The 21,151-nt window shown below is 44.0% G+C and overlaps 1 protein-coding gene across 2 annotated transcripts in view; it reads left to right on the forward strand.

The window, feature by feature from the left end:
• Positions 1–21,151, forward strand: part of ATCAY (ATCAY kinesin light chain interacting caytaxin) — a 211,236-nt gene that overhangs the window by 108,848 nt on the left and 81,237 nt on the right. The window lies entirely within an intron of this gene.

Raw genomic sequence — 21,151 nt, forward strand, 5'->3', positions numbered from 1 at the left:
AATCCGACAAAAAAATTTCGGTGAGGTTTTGCCAAAACGCGTCCGAATCCAAAACACGGCCGCGGAACCGAATCCAAAACCAAAACACAAAACCCGAAAAATGTCCGGTGCACATCACTACATAAAAATAGAGATGGGATTGACTTCCTGCCCTGCCCCTGAGATGTGAGGCTTCACTCCAGAGCAGTTTTGCTGCCACCCACCCTAAATAGGATTTTAAGGCTGTTTTACAGCCTCCAAAATGGACCCAGAGATCCTACTTCGCATGGAGAGATATTTTTCTCCCTTGATGAAAAAAGAACAAACAGTTCACAGCAAGGTGGCCAGAAATCAAAGATGGCACTGGACACTGCAGGCACTGCTGATGGGGCTGACTCTGCTCCTTCCTCTCCTCACCAGACACCTCAGGTGAGCAGAAACACCACTAGTCATTCCCTAAACAGAGTTATTCTCTGCCCAGACATACCAGTTACCTATTGGAATATCATAGTGGCAATCAGGGAGGCTATGGGTCCCTTGATGCAACAGCAAACAGTCAGCCATTACAGAGCAGTTGAACCAGCTAACACAGAAAGTGAAAATAAATGAACAGAGAGTGGTAGAGTTGTTCTCAGATATGGCAGCACTCAAGGTGGTCCGAGTTAAACAGGACCGCACTTAATCTCAAACATTAAACAAATTAGTTGACCTAGAGAACAGATCGGGAAGAAAGAATTTGAGGGTGGTGGGGCTCCCCAAAACTCTTAAAGGGCCGGCATTGCTGGACTTAAACAAAATTTTGCTTTCCATCTTATTGCAAATTACAGACTCCTGCTCAAACCTCATAATAGAATGAGCACATAGAGTGGGACCGCTATGCACCCACCGTGGAGCAAGACCACATGTAGTTCTTTTTAGATACTTGCTCTTACTGCATAAGGAGGCATACTGGAGAGCATCGAGAAAATGTTGTAACCTTGTTTGGGAAGGGAACAAGATATTTCTGTTCCAAGATTACTCTGCTGAACTGACTAAAGCACACAAAGATTACTCACTACTGTTCTCGTAGCTAGTTAAAAGGGAAAGAACGTTTGGTCTATTATACCCTGCCCACCTCCAGATATTTATTGGGAACAATAATGTCAACTTTACTAATGTTGATGATGCTTGTGCCTACCTAGAGGAGGAAGAAGATGCTCGACCATCTCATAGTACAGAGCCAAGCTGAATTTTGATCGCTCACATTATATACTTTTCCCTTTTTCATATTTTATGCAGCTATACATTTCAACAATATTCACAGCTCTTACTTGCTGGCGCTCTCAACGGTATTACATACCGAAAAGATATATGCTGCTTTATATTATGATAATGGGTAACAGGAATAGGGGTGCGGCGACTAATGTGGTTAACCGTGAACAATCTATCTGACCATTAAAAAATGGAATCTAAAAGACAGTATATATAAAAATATAACAAATTGAATAGAATAGCATATAAAGGCTGAGTGGTACAAGTAAAAATATAGAATATTAAAACATAAAAGCAACAAAAACAGCTGAGTATGAAGGGTTAAAAAACTTATCTCAATGCACGGTGGAGGTCTATTTAGGGGAGCCCAACGCGTTTCGTCCTATCTGGACTTCATCAAGGGGTAACATAAGATTGGGACCGGGCTGGGTTTTATAGCTCACCTAGCAAAAGCTCATTATGACATCACATCCTTTTTCAATATTGGTGATGTAACATAAGACCAAGTTAGTAATGTGTTTATTTGTGCTCACTGGATACATATTTATGTTCAGTTTATTCATACAAGTTACACAGTTGTCTTTTTTGCTGCCCAAGGATCTTCTTTAAAGTTAGTCTAGACATACCTTTATTACCGAATAACAATGTTTCGATTTTTGGCCATTAGTGGCCAGGAGTAAGTCTCCTATCATACTAAACATTTATCTGAAGTGTTTGATTCTGAGCTTGAATCTCCACCTGGAAGTTCATTGTACTTATACTGCCACCCTGTGGCTTTTTTCAATACTTCAAATGGTTTCTTTCTTTTTACTTTCATGTTATATGTTCTTTGTCTTTTCCCTCATGTTCTTCCCCCCATTTTCTTCCCCCCCAACTGTACATGGGCAACATTATGTCGTTACTCTATATATTATGCTGATGCTCCTTATTTTGATATTTGTAATTTTCTCATGTGATATAGAATGGCTTGTTGAAAGATAGGATTCTGGAATATAGGAGGTATTAAGTCCCCCCAGAAACGCAAGAAATTCTCCTTTATGCTAACAAAATTAAATTAGATATGCTTCTCCTTCAAGAAACGCATTTGATACCATCAGAAATATTAAAACTAAACACTTTGAGATGGAAGGTGTTAGCAAATGCCCCGTTTAATTCAAAGGCAAGAAGGGTGGTTATTGTAGTTAAACAGTACTTAGATATAGAGTTAATCTCCTTTGACACTGACCCAGATGGTCAAATACTTATATGTGAAGTTTTAATAGCCAAATTCAAGTTGACTCTTTGTAATATATATGCCCCTAACATATATTCCAGGTCTTTTTTACAGACATTAATAGCCAAACTCTTACCGAAAGTGGATACTCCACTGATTATTTGTTGAGACTTTCATTTTATCTCGTCTACCAAGTTAGATAAAAAACAAGACCTTTAGTAGGCAGACATAAACCTCCAAAATGCGTGCCTTATTTCTCCAAACAACTACAACTACTAGATATTTGAAGGTTACACAACCCTACACAAAAGGAATTTTCCTACCTATCTGCGGCGACTGGTCTGATGTCCCGTATTGACTGTCTTATGTTCCCATACTTTGATCAATAAAATATCTCATATTCAAATGGAACCTATCAGCCTCTCGGACCACTGATTTGGTAAGTACAAATAGTAAACAAAGCTCTTTTAGATTTTGGAAATTTCCCACAGTTCTTTCTAATTCACAAAAATTAGAAGACGCCTGGGAGATGTATAGATTAAATAACCTTCCCTTCGCATTACATAATCCTGTATTATTTTGGCAGGTAATCCGAGTTAGCATTATTTCTTATGTGTCATCAGCTAGGAAATCTCTGAGGGATGATCATGTCAAGGCCCAAGAAGCTTTGACAGATGCCTTTCAAACATATAAATCCCACCTTAATGCAACAACTAAGAAAATATATTTTGAAGATAAATCACATTATGATGGCATGTTTATTAAGATGGAAGAATGTTTTTCTTTTAAAAAAGGCCATAGATTCTACAAATATGGCAACAGAAGTGGTAAACTTCTATATACCATTTTAAAAGGACAACAACTGCCAATGGTGGTTAAACCATTAGCTAAGCCTGATGGTAGCTTCACAACTACCAACATGCAGATAGCTGATATTATGACTAAATTGTACGCTTCGTTGTATTCACAACCACTCACCTCTCCTGAAGAGGAAGTTGCAAAGTTCTGGTAAGACTAATAGGCCCTACACACATGCCGATTTTTTTGAAAGATATGAACGAGAACTAGTTCATATCTTTCAGTGTGGAGGCTCCAGCGATGAACGATGCGCGGCCCCGCGCTCATTCATCGCTGGTCCCCCGTCGGCTGTGCATGCAGGCCAATATGGATGATCCCGTCCATATTTGCCTGCACTTCAATGGAGCCGCGTGACGGGGGGAGTAAAGAAACTTCACTCCCCCCGTCACTGCCCCCCCACCGCCGGGTCGCTCGTCGACCGTATCCGCCGTCGGGCAGCTCGGCGGCGGATCGGCATGTCTGTAGGGCCCATTACCTAGCCCTCAAATACTGGAACGATTAGTAGATTCCCTTATAGGTCCTATAACTGCGGAAGAAGTATCTTGTGCTATTAAACGTTTAAAAAATGGCAAAGTACCAGGCACTGACGGGTATACTGCAGGATACTATAAGATACTAGTACCCAGAATTGTCCCTCAATTAATGCTTTTTTATAACTCACTTTTGACCTTAGAAAAGTTCACGGATCATTTTAATTCAGCCACCATAAACATCATCCCCAAACAAGGTAGAGATCTGACTGATCTGGGCTCATATCGCCCAATATCACTATTGAATGTTGATTGTAAGATGCTTACTAAAATTTTTGCAGAAAGTGTAAAATATATCCACCCGCATATAATTCATCAAGATCAGATGGGGTTTATAATTGGCTGGAACTCGACAGTAAACATCGGAAGAGTATTATTATTAGAGAGCTGGAAAGTGTTACCTTTGTCCCTAATGGGAAGGATAGCAGTATTAAAATCTGTAATTTTTCCAAAGCTATTCTATACGATGCAGATGCTCCCAATTTATATCTCTACTCAGCATATTAAAAAAAATTATACAGAGAATTTCAAAATTTCATCTGGAAAAATGGACAACATAGAATTTCCAGAGCCAAATTACACACTCGCTTGGATGGTGGCCATGGACTTCCAGACCTACTGAAGTTCACATATTTAATATTTTTCCATTACAGTGCGGATTGGCTACTGGAAAGGGATACCTACTCTGTGTATGCCTTAGACTCCGCTACTTGTGCCCTGTTCTCCCCAGGTGCCTTGCTACATATCCCGAAAAAGCTTCTCCTACCTTCTGTACGTTATGCACACCAGTGCCAGCAGGAATGTACTGGTGTCTGAACGGTGAGGGATGCAAAACAAATGAACTCACAGACAGACTGGGGAATATGACATTACATACACAGAAGGTGATAGGGTAACAAAATAAACACAAAGTGAACAGAGAAGCCCAAAGGCTAAGAAACTGGGTGTCTCCCTAGTATTAGGAATGCTCAGATGGAAAGAAGCGAGATGTAGTGATTTAATACGTAGAGAACCCGAAATGCTGTTGCTAAGGGCAACAGCAAAACCCTAAAGGGTTACCAACGGGTGTGGCAGTAAACTCCTTGGTCAGAGATGGAATAATAGACACAAGGAGAGTCTCCACAATCCTAGTCCTCACTTGCAGTGCACTGGTTCAGCTTACAGCCACTAAACTGACACCTGAACACCTTGCACAGTGAGAAAGGATTTTGGCAGGCAAGTCTGAGAATACAGCCGCAAACTTGCTAGGTTCACAGAGTAGCAAAAGAACCCCAGCAGGTTAAACGACTGACTCCAGTCTTACTGCTAGGTCTGGATTGGCAGAGTGTAATACCAAATCCCAAGGCCTATTTGCAGTAAGCAACAAACAAATACAAAGTTTACACAGTACTAGCTAGCTTTCAGGAACTGACTAACCAACAAAGATTCAGCAGCATCTGCCTAACCTGAGAAGAGGGTTTATATAGCAGGTGTTGTCCACGCCCCACTCAGACCTCACAGACTGTGAGCACAAAAACCAGCACCGGATCCCCTGCCGTGCACAGAGCCTGTAACCACTGCACAGCAAAAGACCCGAACCGGAGTATCAGCTACGCTCAGGTTACTCCGCTAGCACTTGTCTCCCGGTTGCCATGACGACGTGGCAGCACAGAGCAGGAGACCCTAACAGTACCCCCCCTCTGACGAGGGGTCAAAGAACCCCTACCACCGGGTTTATCGGGGAACTGCGAGAAGAAAGAGCGTAACAGTCTGGGGGCATGAAGATCACAACTGCGCACCCACGACCGCTCCTCCGGGCCATACCCCTTCCAGTGCACCAAAAATGACAGCCGACCCCGAACCATCTTGGAGTCAAGAATCCTTTCAACAACAAACTCCCTCTGGCCACGTATCAGAAGAGGGGAAGGTCTTCCACTGGAAGAAGGATTACTAATCGCCCGTTTTAAAAGGGAACAATGAAATGTTTTATTGATACCCAAAGAACGGGGTAGATCTAACTGAAATGCCACCGGATTGATAACCCTAGTGATCTTATAAGGACCGATGAACCGGGGGCCTAACTTATGAGATGGCTGTCTCAACTTCAAATTCTTGGTAGACAACCAGACGAAGTCTCCTAATTTGAAGCTGCAGGGTCTTTTCCACTTATCAAAAACCCTTTTGGTCACTAATGATACAGACACAAGGGCTTTCTTCACTTTCCTCCAAATACCTCTAAGGACCGAAACCACAGAGGAACCACCAGGTGTGGAGTCCAGGGGGTCAAAAGAATTGGCCTTAGGATGATGCCCATACACACAAAGGAAGGGAGAAATCCCTGTAGCAGAGTGAGCCGCGTTGTTATAGGCAAACTCCGCCATGGACAGATGAGCCACCCAGTCAGTCTGACACTTGGAGACATAACACCTGAGGAACTGCTCCAAGGACTGGTTCACCCTTTCAGTCTGCCCATTAGACTGCGGATGGTAGCCTGACGACAAGCTGACAGAAATCTGGAGATCGGAACAAAATGCCCTCCAGAATTTGGCCACAAACTGGGATCCGCGGTCAGAGACCACATCAAGTGGCAACCCGTGGAGGCGCACAACATGCAGCATAAATAATTCAGACAGGCGTCTGGCCGATGGTAGCCCAACCAATGGAACGAAGTGCGCCATCTTCGAAAACCTGTCAACGACAACCCAGATGGCTGTCATCCCCGAGGATTTGGGCAAGTCCACCACAAAATCCATTGAAATGTGGGTCCATGGCTTAGATGGAATAGAGAGTGGATGTAATGGGCCAACAGGAACCCCTCTAGGAGTCTTATTTCGGGCACAGATGTCACATGCCCGAACCCACTGATCCACATCCCTAGCCACCGAGGGCCACCACACCGCCCTAGATAGCAACTCCCGAGTTCTGGCAATACCCGGGTGACCTGCCGACTTCTTGGCATGGAATTCCAGGAACACTCGCTGTCTTAACCTAGGAGGCACAAACAAAAGACCTACCGGAAGGTCTGGAGGAGCCTGCTCCTGTGCTCTAAGGACTAATGACAAGAGGTCCTGGGTAATGCCCACTTTAATACATGATGGGGACACAATGGGCAATGGCTTCTCGGTGGTCTCCTGGATTGGAGCAAAACTCTGCGAGAGCGCATCAGCCTTGATGTTTTTTGACCCAGGGCGATATGTTATCAAAAAATTAAAGCGAGCAAAAAACAAAGCCCATCGTGCCTGCCTGGCATTGAGGCGCTTCGCTTACTCTAAATATGCCAAATTCTTATGGTCGGTGAGAATTGAGACCACAAACTTAGCCCCCTCAAGCCAGTGTCTCCACTCCTCGAGTGCATCCTTAATAGCCAACAATTCCCGGTTACCCACGTCATAATTCATCTCAGCAGGCGAAAATTTACGGGAAAAGTAAGCACAGGGATGAAGGCGATTATCAGACACCCCCATCTGAGAGAGCACTGCCCCAATACCCATCTCAGAGGCATCCACCTCCACCACAAAAGGACGCTCTGGATCTGGGTGTCGCAGCACCTTGGCCGAGACAAATGCCCTTTTGAGACGGGCAAAAGCCGCTTTGGCCTCACAAGACCAGTGAGCAACATCCGCCCCTTTCTTAGTGAGTGCCACCAAGGGCGCCACTATAGACGAAAATCCAGCGATAAATCGTCTATAAAAATTCGCAAAGCCCAGAAAACGCTGAAGCGCCTTCAAACTAGTGGGCTGCACCCAATCCAGGACTGCCTGTACCTTGGAACCCTCCATTTGGAAACCTTCTGGGGAGATAATATATCCTAGAAATGCGATTTGCTGAGCTTCAAATTCGCACTTCTTCAGCTTCGCCCCAAGCCGGTGGTCTCTGAGTTTCTGGAGGACTAAGCGTACATGCTTCCGATGTTCCTCCAGGGAATGGGAGAAGATTAGGATGTCATCTAAGTATACAACTAAGAATCTATCCAAACATTCCCTGAGCACATCGTTCATGAAGTCCTGGAAGACTGCCGGGGCATTACAGAGCCCAACAGGCATCACCAAATATTCATAATGCCCTGAGTGGGTATTAAAGGCAGTCTTCCATTCATCCCCCTCTCTTATTCGGATTAGATTGTACGCATCGCGTAGGTCAATCTTAGAAAAAATGGTGGCAGTACGAAGCTGGTCAAACAAGACCGAAATGAGAGGCAGTGGGTATGAGTTTTTAATCGTGATACGGTTCAATTCCCTGAAGTCGATGCAGGGTCGCAACGAACCGTCCTTTTTACCCACGAAGAAGAACCCCGACCCAACTGGAGACTGTGAAGGTCTGATAAATCCCTTAGCCAAGTTCTCCTGAATGTACTCTGCCATAGCCTGAGTCTCAGGACGTGACAGGGAGTACAACCTGCTCTTGGGAAGCTTAGCATTCGGCAACAAATCAATGGCACAGTCATAGGGGCGATGGGGAGGTAGTACCTCTGCAACTCTTTTGGAGAACACGTCCGCAAAATCTGCATAACATCCTGGCAATCCTGGCAAACTTAGCTGCGAAAGCCTGACTGGAAGGCTCAAGCAACTCCTGAAACAATCAGTACCCCAACTAAGAATCTCCCCAGAGACCCAGTCAGATTGAGGATTGTGGGCCCTTAACCAGGGTAACCCCAACACCAATGGGGCAAAAGTACAGACAGTCACATAAAAGGACAATTTTTCAGAGTGTGTGGCTCCAATAAACAAAGAAATCTGGCTAGTGCAAGAGGTAATTTTACCCTGGGATAATGGTTCCCCGTTTAACCCACAAATCTCAATTTCCGATGCCAAGGGTACTAAGGGAACAGAGTGTTTCAGGGCGAATTGGCGGTCCATAAAAACCCCGTCGGCCCCACTGTCCACAAAGGCCTCAGTCTTGACAGTTTGACCGAGGATCTTCAAGGTCACCGGAATGATAAAAGTCTTCTTGGGAAATTCCGACTTCTGACCTGACAGGATATTTCCCATCACCCTCAGGCCCTGAAGTTTTCCGGCTTTTCTGGGCATGATACTACCACATGACCTTTATTCCCACAGTACAAACATAACCCCTGCTGTCTCCTCCGCGTCTTCTCACACGAGGAGAGGTGGGTAGCCCCAATCTGCATAGGCTCCTCGGAAAATACCTCAGAGTCTGAGGTTCCCTTGGGAAAGAAGGAAACCTCGGTCTCCCTTTCAAGCCTGCGCTCTCTCAGCCGTCTATCCACCCGAATGGATAACTGCATGAGCTGATCAAAGCTATCAGGCAAGGGATATTGTACCAGTTGGTCTTTTAACTGGTTAGAAAGACCTCTTCGGTACTGGTGTCTCAGGGCTGGGTCATTCCACTGGGTATCATGGGCCAACCTCCGAAACTCCGTACAATAAACCTCAACTGGCCTTCGCCCTTGCTTAAGGATCGAAATCTGAGCCTCGGCTGAGGCCGTCTTGTCAGGGTCATCATACAACATGCCCAGTGCCGTAAAAAAAGCATCAACACTTTTAAGCGACGGACAGTCAGGCTGCAACCCATATGCCCTGACCTGTGGGTCTCCTTGTAGCAAGGAAATCACTATGCCCACCCGCTGAATCTCCGACCCAGAAGACTGAGGCCTAAGCTGGAAATATAGCTTGCAGCTCTCCTTGAAACAAAAGAACTGCGAGCGATCTCCAGAAAAACGATCCGGGAGATTTACTTTCGGCTCCTTAACCCCTGAAGGTACTGCTGCTGCGGGAGCTCCGCCAGCGGCCTGCGAGGTGTGCATTTTAATGGACAAATCATTAAATTGTCGAGTCAGGACCTGCACCTGATCGACCACCTGTTGCAAAGTATTTTGAGGGGTATGCTCCATATTCCCACAAAATTTCCACAGGAGTATTAGGCTGCTGAATATGTTATGCACACCAGTGCCAGCAGGAATGTACTGGTGTCTGAACGGTGAGGGATGCAAAACAAATGAACTCACAGACAGACTGGGGAATATGACATTACATACACAGAAGGTGATAGGGTAACAAAATAAACACAAAGTGAACAGAGAAGCCCAAAGGCTAAGAAACTGGGTGTCTCCCTAGTATTAGGAATGCTCAGATGGAAAGAAGCGAGATGTAGTGATTTAATACGTAGAGAACCTGAAATGCTGTTGCTAAGGGCAACAGCAAAACCCTAAAGGGTTACCAACGGGTGTGGCAGTAAACTCCTTGGTCAGAGATGGAATAATAGACACAAGGAGAGTCTCCACAATCCTAGTCCTCACTTGCAGTGCACTGGTTCAGCTTACTGCCACTAAACTGACACCTGAACACCTTGCACAGTGAGAAAGGATTTTGGCAGGCAAGTCTGAGAATACAGCCGCAAACTTGCTAGGTTCACAGAGTAACAAAAGAACCCCAGCAGGTTAAACGACTGACTCCAGTCTTACTGCTAGGTCTGGATTGGCAGAGTGTAATACCAAATCCCAAGGCCTATTTGCAGTAAGCAACAAACAAATACAAAGTTTACACAGTACTAGCTAGCTTTCAGGAACTGACTAACCAACAAAGATTCAGCAGCATCTGCCTAACCTGAGAAGAGGGTTTATATAGCAGGTGCTGTCCACGCCCCACTCAGACCTCACAGACTGTGAGCACAAAAACCAGCACCGGATCCCCTGCCGTGCACAGAGCCTGTAACCACTGCACAGCAAAAGACCCGAACCGGAGTATCAGCTACGCTCAGGTTACTCCGCTAGCACTTGTCTCCCGGTTGCCATGACGACGTGGCAGCACAGAGCAGGAGACCCTAACACTGTACTTAATAATATTTTTTTTAGAGAGTCCTACCACACTTGGTGATCCCACTTTCGGGGCAACCCTTTGTTTAAACCAGGGCTAGAAAATCTAACTTACCTTAGACTGAAGACAAAGGGCATCAGAAACACTGCTGACGTTTTTGACCCTGGAGGCAAGATTCTTTCTTTTTCTGAATTGCAAACTAAATATAATCTAAATAATCACCATTTCTTTGCATACCTTCAGATTAAGCACTACCTGGAGTCGCTTCCTAATGCCTTGTCTACTCCTGAAGAAGACGATTCTGATGTCTTTCTTGTCTTTCGTTAAACAAATTAAATATAAAACTAGATACCTTTATCAAGATTTAGTCAAACTGAACTCCCCCAAACTGTGGACTCATGTCACTGGGTTATGGAAGAATGATGTTCCTTCCTTAAACAATGAACTGATCTTGTTTAAAAACCATGAGACTGCATTGAAAGCACTTCACTGTTTCTTTACAAGAAACCCATGTACAATTCATTCATAGAGCTTACATTTCATAGGCTCAGCTACCTTATTTTATAATGTATGGTCTTGTGGAGCAATCAAAAAGTTTTGGAACAAGATTATTTCATATATTAATACCACGTTTAATTTAAAAGTGTAATTAGATTTTGCAGCATTGTTTGCTAATTTAAAAAACTGGGCTCTAGGGGATGATATCACCAAGCTCAGTCCTTTCTTAATTGTATTGGTCACTATTGCCAAAAAAGTAATGTTGACACAGTGGATACACCGTTCACCACCCAGATTATATGGTCTACCGCATGCTTCTTAAAACCATGTATTTAGGTAGATACTACACGCTCCCTAATGTTGAAAAAGGTATTACAACCTTTCAACATATTTGGTTCTCCTTTATTGATACACTGCCAGATCATACAAAAAAAAACAGATTTTTAATATATTTGAAAATACAAAATGGTATTTATATTTCAAAATAAAGGAAACATTATTGCTGTGGTTTTCAGGGAGAATTTTTGAAACTAGTCACACCATCCTCCCACTTTTTACCACTTGTTTAACTATGACAGTCTAAATGCCTCTCTTTAACATATTGTCTAAGTACCACTTAACTGGCATGGTCAGATCTCATGCGACTGCGCCGTCCCACCCTGTCCCCCCATTATTGATAAGGAGATCCATTCTGTAGATGTGCATAATATAATGTATAAATATTTAGAAAAATACTTTTTAAACTTTATTAAATAAAATAAATGTAAAAAAACCCAATGTTATTAAGAGTTTTGAAGGGAAAAATCATCAGTTAAGTGGTTTAATAACAGCTCTAATGTATTTTGCAAATACAATGCCTATGTTCAAAACATTTCCCCCTCTTTCCCTCCTTCTGTGTTCACCCTTGTTTTCTGTATTTTCTTCTCCCACTTTCTTTTAATGTTATAACTTAGTTATTTTTTTATATTATTGATTACTGTTCTTTTATTGATATGTACATTGTATTTTTGCCAACTATTCCTATAGTTTACTCTTTTAACACACTCGTAGTATTAATGGAGATGCTGATATCATTGATTATATCATACCTGGACGAACTTTGGCCCGGAGCTGAAGATCCCTATTGATATTCTATGTGAACATTAAGTAATGGGATTGTGTGTCTCACTCGCTTACTTTATATGACAGTCATTTCTGTATGATAACTTCAGTCAACTCTTTTTTCCACTTATCAACGCAATGATTTTACATTATAATGTAATTATACAAAATTGATTGCACTTTAATACTTCGAGTATACTTTTTGTGAAAAAGAACCCCAATAAATATATTTTGATAAAAATAAATTGAAAGGGATATCAATAGTGCAGACATATTTGATAAGATTTTAAAAACAATTTAATTTAAATTATTTTAAGATCTTTTTAGGGGTCTACAAGAAGTTCTGGATACTCCTCAATCCCTCAACTAGTCCAGGGGCAATGAGTCCCCAACAGAGGGCTGGTAGCTTAGCCACACCGCTCCGTCACACCACTTACATGTTTCAAACCCAAATGGGTTCAACAAAGAAATCTCAAGTTGAGTTTATGAATTTGTATAGGTATTAGCAACAGAAGGGGTCAGGGTAGCAGACAGGGGCAGTGAGGAGATGCTGGGCTTCAAAAAGGGGGGAAGCTGCAAGTGAAAGTAATTAAAACATAAAATTGGCAAGTGCCGGCAACAGCGCCCCCTACCTTGCATCGCTATTTGCGGTGCCCCCTCCATGCACACCTATTTATATAAATAATGCCCTTCCCATGCCCATTATATCAATAGTGCTTTCCCATGACCCATTATATAAATCATGATCTTTTTAGACCTCATATTTTACTACACATCCTGTCACCACTACATCCAATCTGTAACTGCATATTCACTTACCACCCCTCTCCTCCTCCTCACTCCTACCTTTCCTGCAATCTTCATCCCAGCCATGCAGGAATGTTGCTTGTAAGGTACAGTGATGCAGAAAGTGGCCAGTGTGAGTGGAGAGTGGGTTGTTGGTCTCCAAGCACTATTTTGCAGCAACAATTAACCTCCTGTAAGGAAACCTCAGCAAACCTGACATTACCAGCGAGAGCAGTGGCGCACGCAGGGGGGGGGGGGGGGGGGGGTTTCTGAGTACCCAGAAACCCCCCTGAGAGACCACATGTATTTTTCAGAGACGGAGACAGCCTTGTCTCCGTCTCTGCACTGGCTGCTGGCTGCCCGCAGCCGCGATCAGAAACGAGCTGCCGCGATCAGAGGAGCTGCTGAGCATACAGAGAGCTCTGAACGGCAGAGCTCTCTGCTTCACCGACGATACAGATGGCTGAGGGAGCTGCTCCTGCGGAAGCCCAGGAGCAGCAGCTCCGCTAGCAAGCCATCTGCTATTGAAGTCCGGCGGTCAGCCTTGGAAAACACAGTGAAAGTGATTGCGGTTTGTGTATGTACTGTGTGCTAGTGTGAATGTACTCTGCAGGTGCTGGCAAATAAGATTTTATATTTGGTTAGTTTCTTTTTGCAGTATGTAAACCCTATATGTGTGACTATATTTGTGTGTGTGTACTGTGTGTATACTATATGTGTGTTTGTAAGTATACATTGTGTATATGTGTATGTGTATATCTATCTATCTATCTATCTATCTATATATATATATATATATATAATTCCTGAAAAAGTCCGCACTCCCATCAATCGGTCCATAAATTAGGGGTGCTCCTCAAGATAGCCCCAAAAGGCTTCACATATACCAGGTGTAAGAGACCAAAAAGCTCTCAAATGAGGGCACTCACCAGTCCAATAGATTAAAAGGCTTTATTAATTATTAATGCCCGGCAGGCATAGTGAGTTTACTGGTAGCTGGCATGCTGTCTGGATGTCTTTGGTGACTGTCTTGAAAAAGACCTTATAGGTCGAAACGTCGACACCGTACTGATGACTGTGATGAATTAATAAAGCCTTTTAATCTATTGGACTGGTGAGTGCCCTCATTTGAGAGCTTTTTGGTCTCTTACACCTGGTATCTATCTATCTATCTATCTATCTATCTATCTATCTATCTATCTATCTATACATATATATATATATATATATATATATATATACACACACACATACGGAAACCCCCCCCAGGAAAATCCTGCGTTTGCCACTGAGCGAGAGGGCCAGGCAGTGCATCACCCCCTGTTGTGGGCACACTATGTTGCACAGCAGCAGTAGCGTGAGGTGAGGTCAGCTGGGTAGAGGGAGGAGGAGGGCCCAGACCACAGTACTTAGCCACTGGTGAGCTGGTTCCTAAGGGGTGTTGTAAGAGTACTGGGGGGCGGGGGTATGCGCTGATGGTCGTGCGAGCGCAGGTGGTTACTCACCTCACCCTCCACTTTCTCTTACCTTCAGGCTGATGATGCTCCTGGAACCACACCCACCTTCCGGCCGACTGTGGTCTTGTCTTCGGGCCAACAATGGTTCCAGAACCATGCTCACCTCCCGGCCAGATATTGTCCTGTCTGGAAAGAGAAGGGCGGCAGTTTCTGGTAGGGCAACAGGGGAAAACCAGCCTGAGTGACTTCCACTAGAATAAGAGGATAGTCATCATTGGCACTTGTGTCCTCTGATGACCGGTTACACCCGTATGCGAGGCACGGTGGATGCATCCCGGACGGAAATGCCCAAGGGGAGGGGGGATGGGTCACGCATGACCCAGAAACAGACTAAAAAAAATTATCCTCACTAGATATATGCTTGTCCCCTTGATGGTTCGGGGGTCCCGATCTCAGCACCTGGAATAAGCCACAAACAGCAAATAGGAACGGTGCCCTACCCACAGCCTACCTTTAATGGGGGCCTGACTGTGGAAGGCCCACTGACAATGCAGAATAATGCAAAACATAATGCAGAACAATGTGCGACAATGTGAAACAATGCAAAACAGTGGAAACTAGTACAGAACAATGTGAAACACTACACAGCAAGTGGAACAATACAAAATAACAGAAACCAATGCAGAACAATGTGAAACAGTACATGGCAATGTGGAACAATCCAAAATAATGGAAACCAATGCAGAACTATGTGAAACAATTGGGGCCTAGCACCCTCTGCAACCCAGGCCTGTGGCCTGCCTAACCGCGTGGGTAACAATGGTGGGCCTAGTGCCCTCTGCAGCCCAGGCCTGCGGCCTGCCTAATGGTGTGGGAGAACAATGTGGCCTTGGCCTAGCGCCAATGGTGGTGGTGTAATGGGGACGAAAGGGGGCAATGGGGAGAGAGAGCCTCACTGAGGGCTTACCTGTTCCACCGACGTCCTGCTCCGCTGATCACGGACATTTAACCACTTGCCTGGCATGGTCACATCAGATGCGATCATGCCTGCAAGTGCTCTATCTGACCTGGTCGCACAGGATGTGACCAGTCAGATAGAGAGTGTTAGCAGTGGCAGGGAAGGGAAACTTCCCTCCGCTGCTGCTATCAGAGGGACCGGAAGGTCCCTCTGCCTCCCTGCACTCTACCTTTTAGTCTGCCGTGCTGCCGATAACTGCTGATCCGTCAGCACGGCAGGACCCCCCCCATCAGCGGCTGCAAACAATGGTAACTGCTGGGGAGTGTAAATTAACCCTCCCAAGCCACCCCCAGACCCCCCACTGTATTCCTGGAGGCTGTCCCGGCTTTCAAAATGAAAGCCGCGATGTTCCGATGGTCACAATGTTTCTTATCAATGTTTCGATGTTTGGGGGGGGGGGACTATTTAAAAAAAAAAAATTTGAAAAAATATTTTTTTTCTTTTTTTTTAACTAAAATCATTTGGGATACGGTTAAATTCATGTTCTTCACCTAATTCACTCATATAAAAAAACGACAATTTCAGCGCGGTTTTTGGCAAAATAAATAGTTAAGTGGTTAAAAACCCCGCTGCATGGTCTCCTGGGATGGGTGACGCGGCAGGTCCTCATTGGCTCACCGTGTTGCCCGGTGATGGCGCGCCACAGCACCTGGGAGTGCCCAGCGATGCGGGAGATGACAGGGGACACTGGAGACTCCGGAGCGGCAGCTTGGGGTGGAGCCAACCACACCAGTACTCCCACACTGTTATGCAGTGCAGGGTGGACTTATGAAGCCGCAATTTGTGATGCCTGGGACTTGACTCAGAGAGAATGGAGATGTTCTCCTGGGCAGGCACGGGAGGGCAGAGTGGCAGGCCCAGCAGCATTTATATGTGGTGGCCTAGGAGGAAAAAAGAAAGGTTTCCTGTAAACACTGTTAATCTCTGGTGGGTTTATTTTAATGAAGGCCTGGAGCTGCAATTCCACCGACCCAGTTGTTAATCCGGCCCTGTGCCTGGGAGCAATAATTCCAATGTAAATCCTGCAGCTAATTGAATCTGCCACTTTGAGAATGGCGTGCTATTTTTTTATTGACCCACTAGAGGCACTAGACTTGCCATGACCAGCCTGGGGGAAACATTTCCCAAATCTTCCAGAGAGATAAAGTGAAGTTTCCCATAGCAACCAATCAGTTTCTTTCATAGACTATCCTAGATAAATAATAGCTTGAAGCTGATTGGTTGCTATGGACAACTTCTCCCATTTATCTCTCTCAAAGATTTTATTCACCTCCCCTCCAGTCTAGTTTTCATAATGCCAGAGGGGGACCTCCTGTTATAGTGGAAAGCATAGTACCAAAAAGAAGCTTGATTCTGCACAGGATGCAGAATTATATGTTAGCCAATTAATGGTGCATTTCCACATATAAAGAGCCAACAATCTGTGTATGGTGTTGTTCAGTCTTTTCTATATTCGTGTTGTTGTGGCGCTCAGAGTCAGTTTACAATTATGAGTAAACAGAAAAAAAAAAAGACTATTTTGGGGAGGCATGCTTGGAAATGTGAATTATGATTAATTCTATAATTTTTATTCCATTGTTTAAAATCATATAAAAACTATATCCCCAGGATTTTATAGGAGAGAATGAAGGGAAGGGGAAAGGGAAATGAAAAGGGTATGCATTTACTTAATTTGTGTCCCTTTAAGCTAATACAAGGAGTGTGTTTACAATATGAACAAGGGTTAATACAATATACAAAAGTGGCTAGGGTACTTTGTGTGATATACAAAGTCACGCTATGGGAGGAACTCAATTGTGGGTGAAGGGTGCCACGGCATTCAAAATCCCGGAATGGCACTGTATCTTGCACCTCTTGATACCTGGCAGAATACAGTATTTGCACTAAAGTGGAGTAGCCAGCAGCTGTGTGCAAGTTTGGCCAGCCGTAAAGTGCAGCAAATGCTGCACTGATTTGGCCAGGCGGATATCTTCGCCTGCAGTTGAATTCCTTCCCCCACCCCCCCACCCCATAGCCTTTTTGAATGCAGCTCCACTATCATCAGTCAATATTACCCAAATATTGACTGTCAAGGTGCTATTATTGCTATGTTATTGCCCATTCCTGAGTATTAATGACTGTGAAAGTATAGAGGCTGATAGTTTGAGCACTTATTCTTTAGTACACCACCCAGGTATAGGCAGATCTTTGTGGAGAGCAGGCTAAAGTGTATTCTCTATAGGAGAAAACTTCAGAAGCTAGCAATATCTCTGTGATGAGTAATGTCAGTGTTGCAAGCCAGATTGAATAGTATCTTACAAAAATTCACAAATGTCCTTAGACAATTGCAGCTGTGTCCAGCTGTGCACATTACCATCTATGACTGAAGGCAGTCTTCACCAATCTTCCTGTGCACTTCAAGCAAGGAAAAATAAGCAAATATACTGGTCAAGACTAGAGATGAGCGGGTTCGGTTTCTTTGAATCCGAACCCGCACGAACTTCACTTTTTTTTCCACGGGTCCGAGCGACTCGGATCTTCCCGCCTTGCTCGGTTAACCCGAGCGCGCCCGAACGTCATCATGACGCTGTCGGATTCTCGCGAGGCTCGGATTCTATCGCGAGACTCGGATTCTATATAAGGAGCCGCGCGTCGCCGCCATTTTCACTCGTGCATTGAGATTGATAGGGAGAGGACGTGTCTGGCGTCCTCTCCATTAGAATAGAGATAGATAGATTAGATAGAGAGAGATTGTGCAGAGTCGCAGACAGAGTTAGTTTACCACAGTCAGTGACCAGTGCAGTTGCTAGTTAACTTTTATTTAATATAATATATCCGTTCACTTCTCTCTGCTATATCCGTTCTCTGCCTGAAAAAAAAAACGATACACAGCACAGTCAGTCACACAGTGTGACTCAGTCTGTGTGCACTCAGCTCAGCCCAGTGTGCTGCACAGTCATCAATGTATAAATTAAAAGCTTATAATTAATTGTGGGGGAGACTGGGGAGCACTGCAGGTTGTTAGCAGGAGCCAGGAGTACAATTATATTAATTAACAGTGCACACTTTTGCTGCAGGAGTGGTGACCAGTGCCTGACCACCAGTATAGTATTGTTGTATACTACTAATATCTCTTTAAATATCAACCAGTCTATATTAGCAGCAGACACAGTACAGTGCGGTAGTTCACGGCTGTGGCTACCTCTGTGTCGGCACACGGCAGGCAGTCCGTCCGACCAGAATTGTATTATTTATTATTATATACCTACCACCTAACCGTGGTTTTTTTTTCATTCTTTATACCGTCATAGTGTCATCCTAATTGTTACGAGTATACTACTATCTCTTTATCAACCAGTGTACAGTGCGGTAGTTCACGGCTGTGGCTACCTCTGTGTCGGCACACGGCAGGCAGTCCGTCCGACCAGAATTGTATTATTTATTATTATATACCTACCACCTAACCGTGGTTTTTTTTTCATTCTTTATCTTTATACCGTCATAGTGTCATCCTAATTGTTACGAGTATACTACTATCTCTTTATCAACCAGTGTACAGTGCGGTAGTTCACGGCTGTGGCTACCTCTGTGTCGGCACACGGCAGGCAGTCCGTCCGACCAGAATTGTATTATTTATTATTATATACCTACCACCTAACCGTGGTTTTTTTTTCATTCTTTATACCGTCATAGTGTCATCCTAATTGTTACGAGTATACTACTATCTCTTTATCAACCAGTGTACAGTGCGGTAGTTCACGGCTGTGGCTACCTCTGTGTCGGCACACGGCAGGCAGTCCGTCCGACCAGAATTGTATTATTTATTATTATATACCTACCACCTAACCGTGGTTTTTTTTTCATTCTTTATACCGTCATAGTGTCATCCTAATTGTTACGAGTATACTACTATCTCTTTATCAACCAGTGTACAGTGCGGTAGTTCACGGCTGTGGCTACCTCTGTGTCGGCACACGGCAGGCAGTCCGTCCGACCAGAATTGTATTATTTATTATTATATACCTACCACCTAACCGTGGTTTTTTTTTCATTCTTTATACCGTCATAGTGTCATCCTAATTGTTACGAGTATACTACTATCTCTTTATCAACCAGTGTACAGTGCGGTAGTTCACGGCTGTGGCTACCTCTGTGTCGGCAGTCGGCAGGCAGTCCGTCCATCCATAATTGTATTATTATTATAATATATACCACCTAACCGTGGTTTTTTTTTCATTCTTTATACCGTCATAGTGTCATACTAGTTGTTACGAGTATACTACTATCTCTTTATCAACCAGTGTACAGTGCGGTAGTTCACGGCTGTGGCTACCTCTGTGTCGGCAGTCGGCAGGCAGTCCGTCCATCCATAATTGTATTATTATTATAATATATACCACCTAACTGTGGTTTTTTTTGCATTCTTTATACCGTCGTCATAGTGTCATACTAGTTGTTACGAGTATACTACTATCTCTTTATCAACCAGTGTACAGTGCGGTAGTTCACGGCTGTGGCTACCTCTGTGTCGGCAGTCGGCAGGCAGTCCGTCCATCCATAATTGTATTATTATTATAATATATACCACCTAACCGTGGTTTTTTTTTCATTCTTTATACCGTCGTCATAGTGTCATACTAGTTGTTACGAGTATACTACTATCTCTTTATCAACCAGTGTACAGTGCGGTAGTTCACGGCTGTGGCTACCTCTGTGTCGGCAGTCGGCAGGCAGTCCGTCCATCCATAATTGTATTATTATTATAATATATACCACCTAACCGTGGTTTTTTTTTCATTCTTTATACCGTCGTCATAGTGTCATACTAGTTGTTACGAGTATACTACTATCTCTTTATCAACCAGTGTACAGTGCGGTAGTTCACGGCTGTGGCTACCTCTGTGTCGGCAGTCGGCAGGCAGTCCGTCCATCCATAATTGTATTATTATTATAATATATACCACCTAACCGTGGTTTTTTTTTCATTCTTTATACCGTCGTCATAGTGTCATACTAGTTGTTACGAGTATACTACTATCTCTTTATCAACCAGTGTACAGTGCGGTAGTTCACGGCTGTGGCTACCTCTGTGTCGGCAGTCGGCAGGCAGTCCGTCCATCCATAATTGTATTATTATTATAATATATACCACCTAACCGTGGTTTTTTTTTCATTCTTTATACCGTCGTCATAGTGTCATACTAGTTGTTACGAGTATACTACTATCTCTTTATCAACCAGTGTACAGTGCGGTAGTTCACGGCTGTGGCTACCTCTGTGTCGGCAGTCGGCAGGCAGTCCGTCCATCCATAATTGTATTATTATTATAATATATACCACCTAACCGTGGTATTTTTTTTTCTTTCTTTATACCGTCATAGTGTCATACTAGTTGTTACGAGTATACTACTATCTCTTTATCAACCAGTGTACAGTGCGGTAGTTCACGGCTGTGGCTACCTCTGTGTCGGAACTCGGCAGGCAGTCCGTCCATCCATAATTGTATTATTATTATAATATATACCACCTAACCGTGGTTTTTTTATTGCGCCTCATTGCACCTCTTTTTTTCTTTGCGTCATGTGCTGTTTGGGGAGGGTTTTTTGGAAGGGCCATCCTGCGTGACACTGCAGTGCCACCCCTAGATGGGCCCGGTGTTTGTGTCGGCCACTAGGGTCGCTAATCTTACTCACACAGCTACCTCATTGCGCCTCTTTTTTTCTTTGCGT

The sequence above is a fragment of the Pseudophryne corroboree genome, chromosome 1 (genome assembly GCF_028390025.1).
Source record: "Pseudophryne corroboree isolate aPseCor3 chromosome 1, aPseCor3.hap2, whole genome shotgun sequence".
NCBI classification, from domain to species: domain Eukaryota; kingdom Metazoa; phylum Chordata; class Amphibia; order Anura; family Myobatrachidae; genus Pseudophryne; species Pseudophryne corroboree.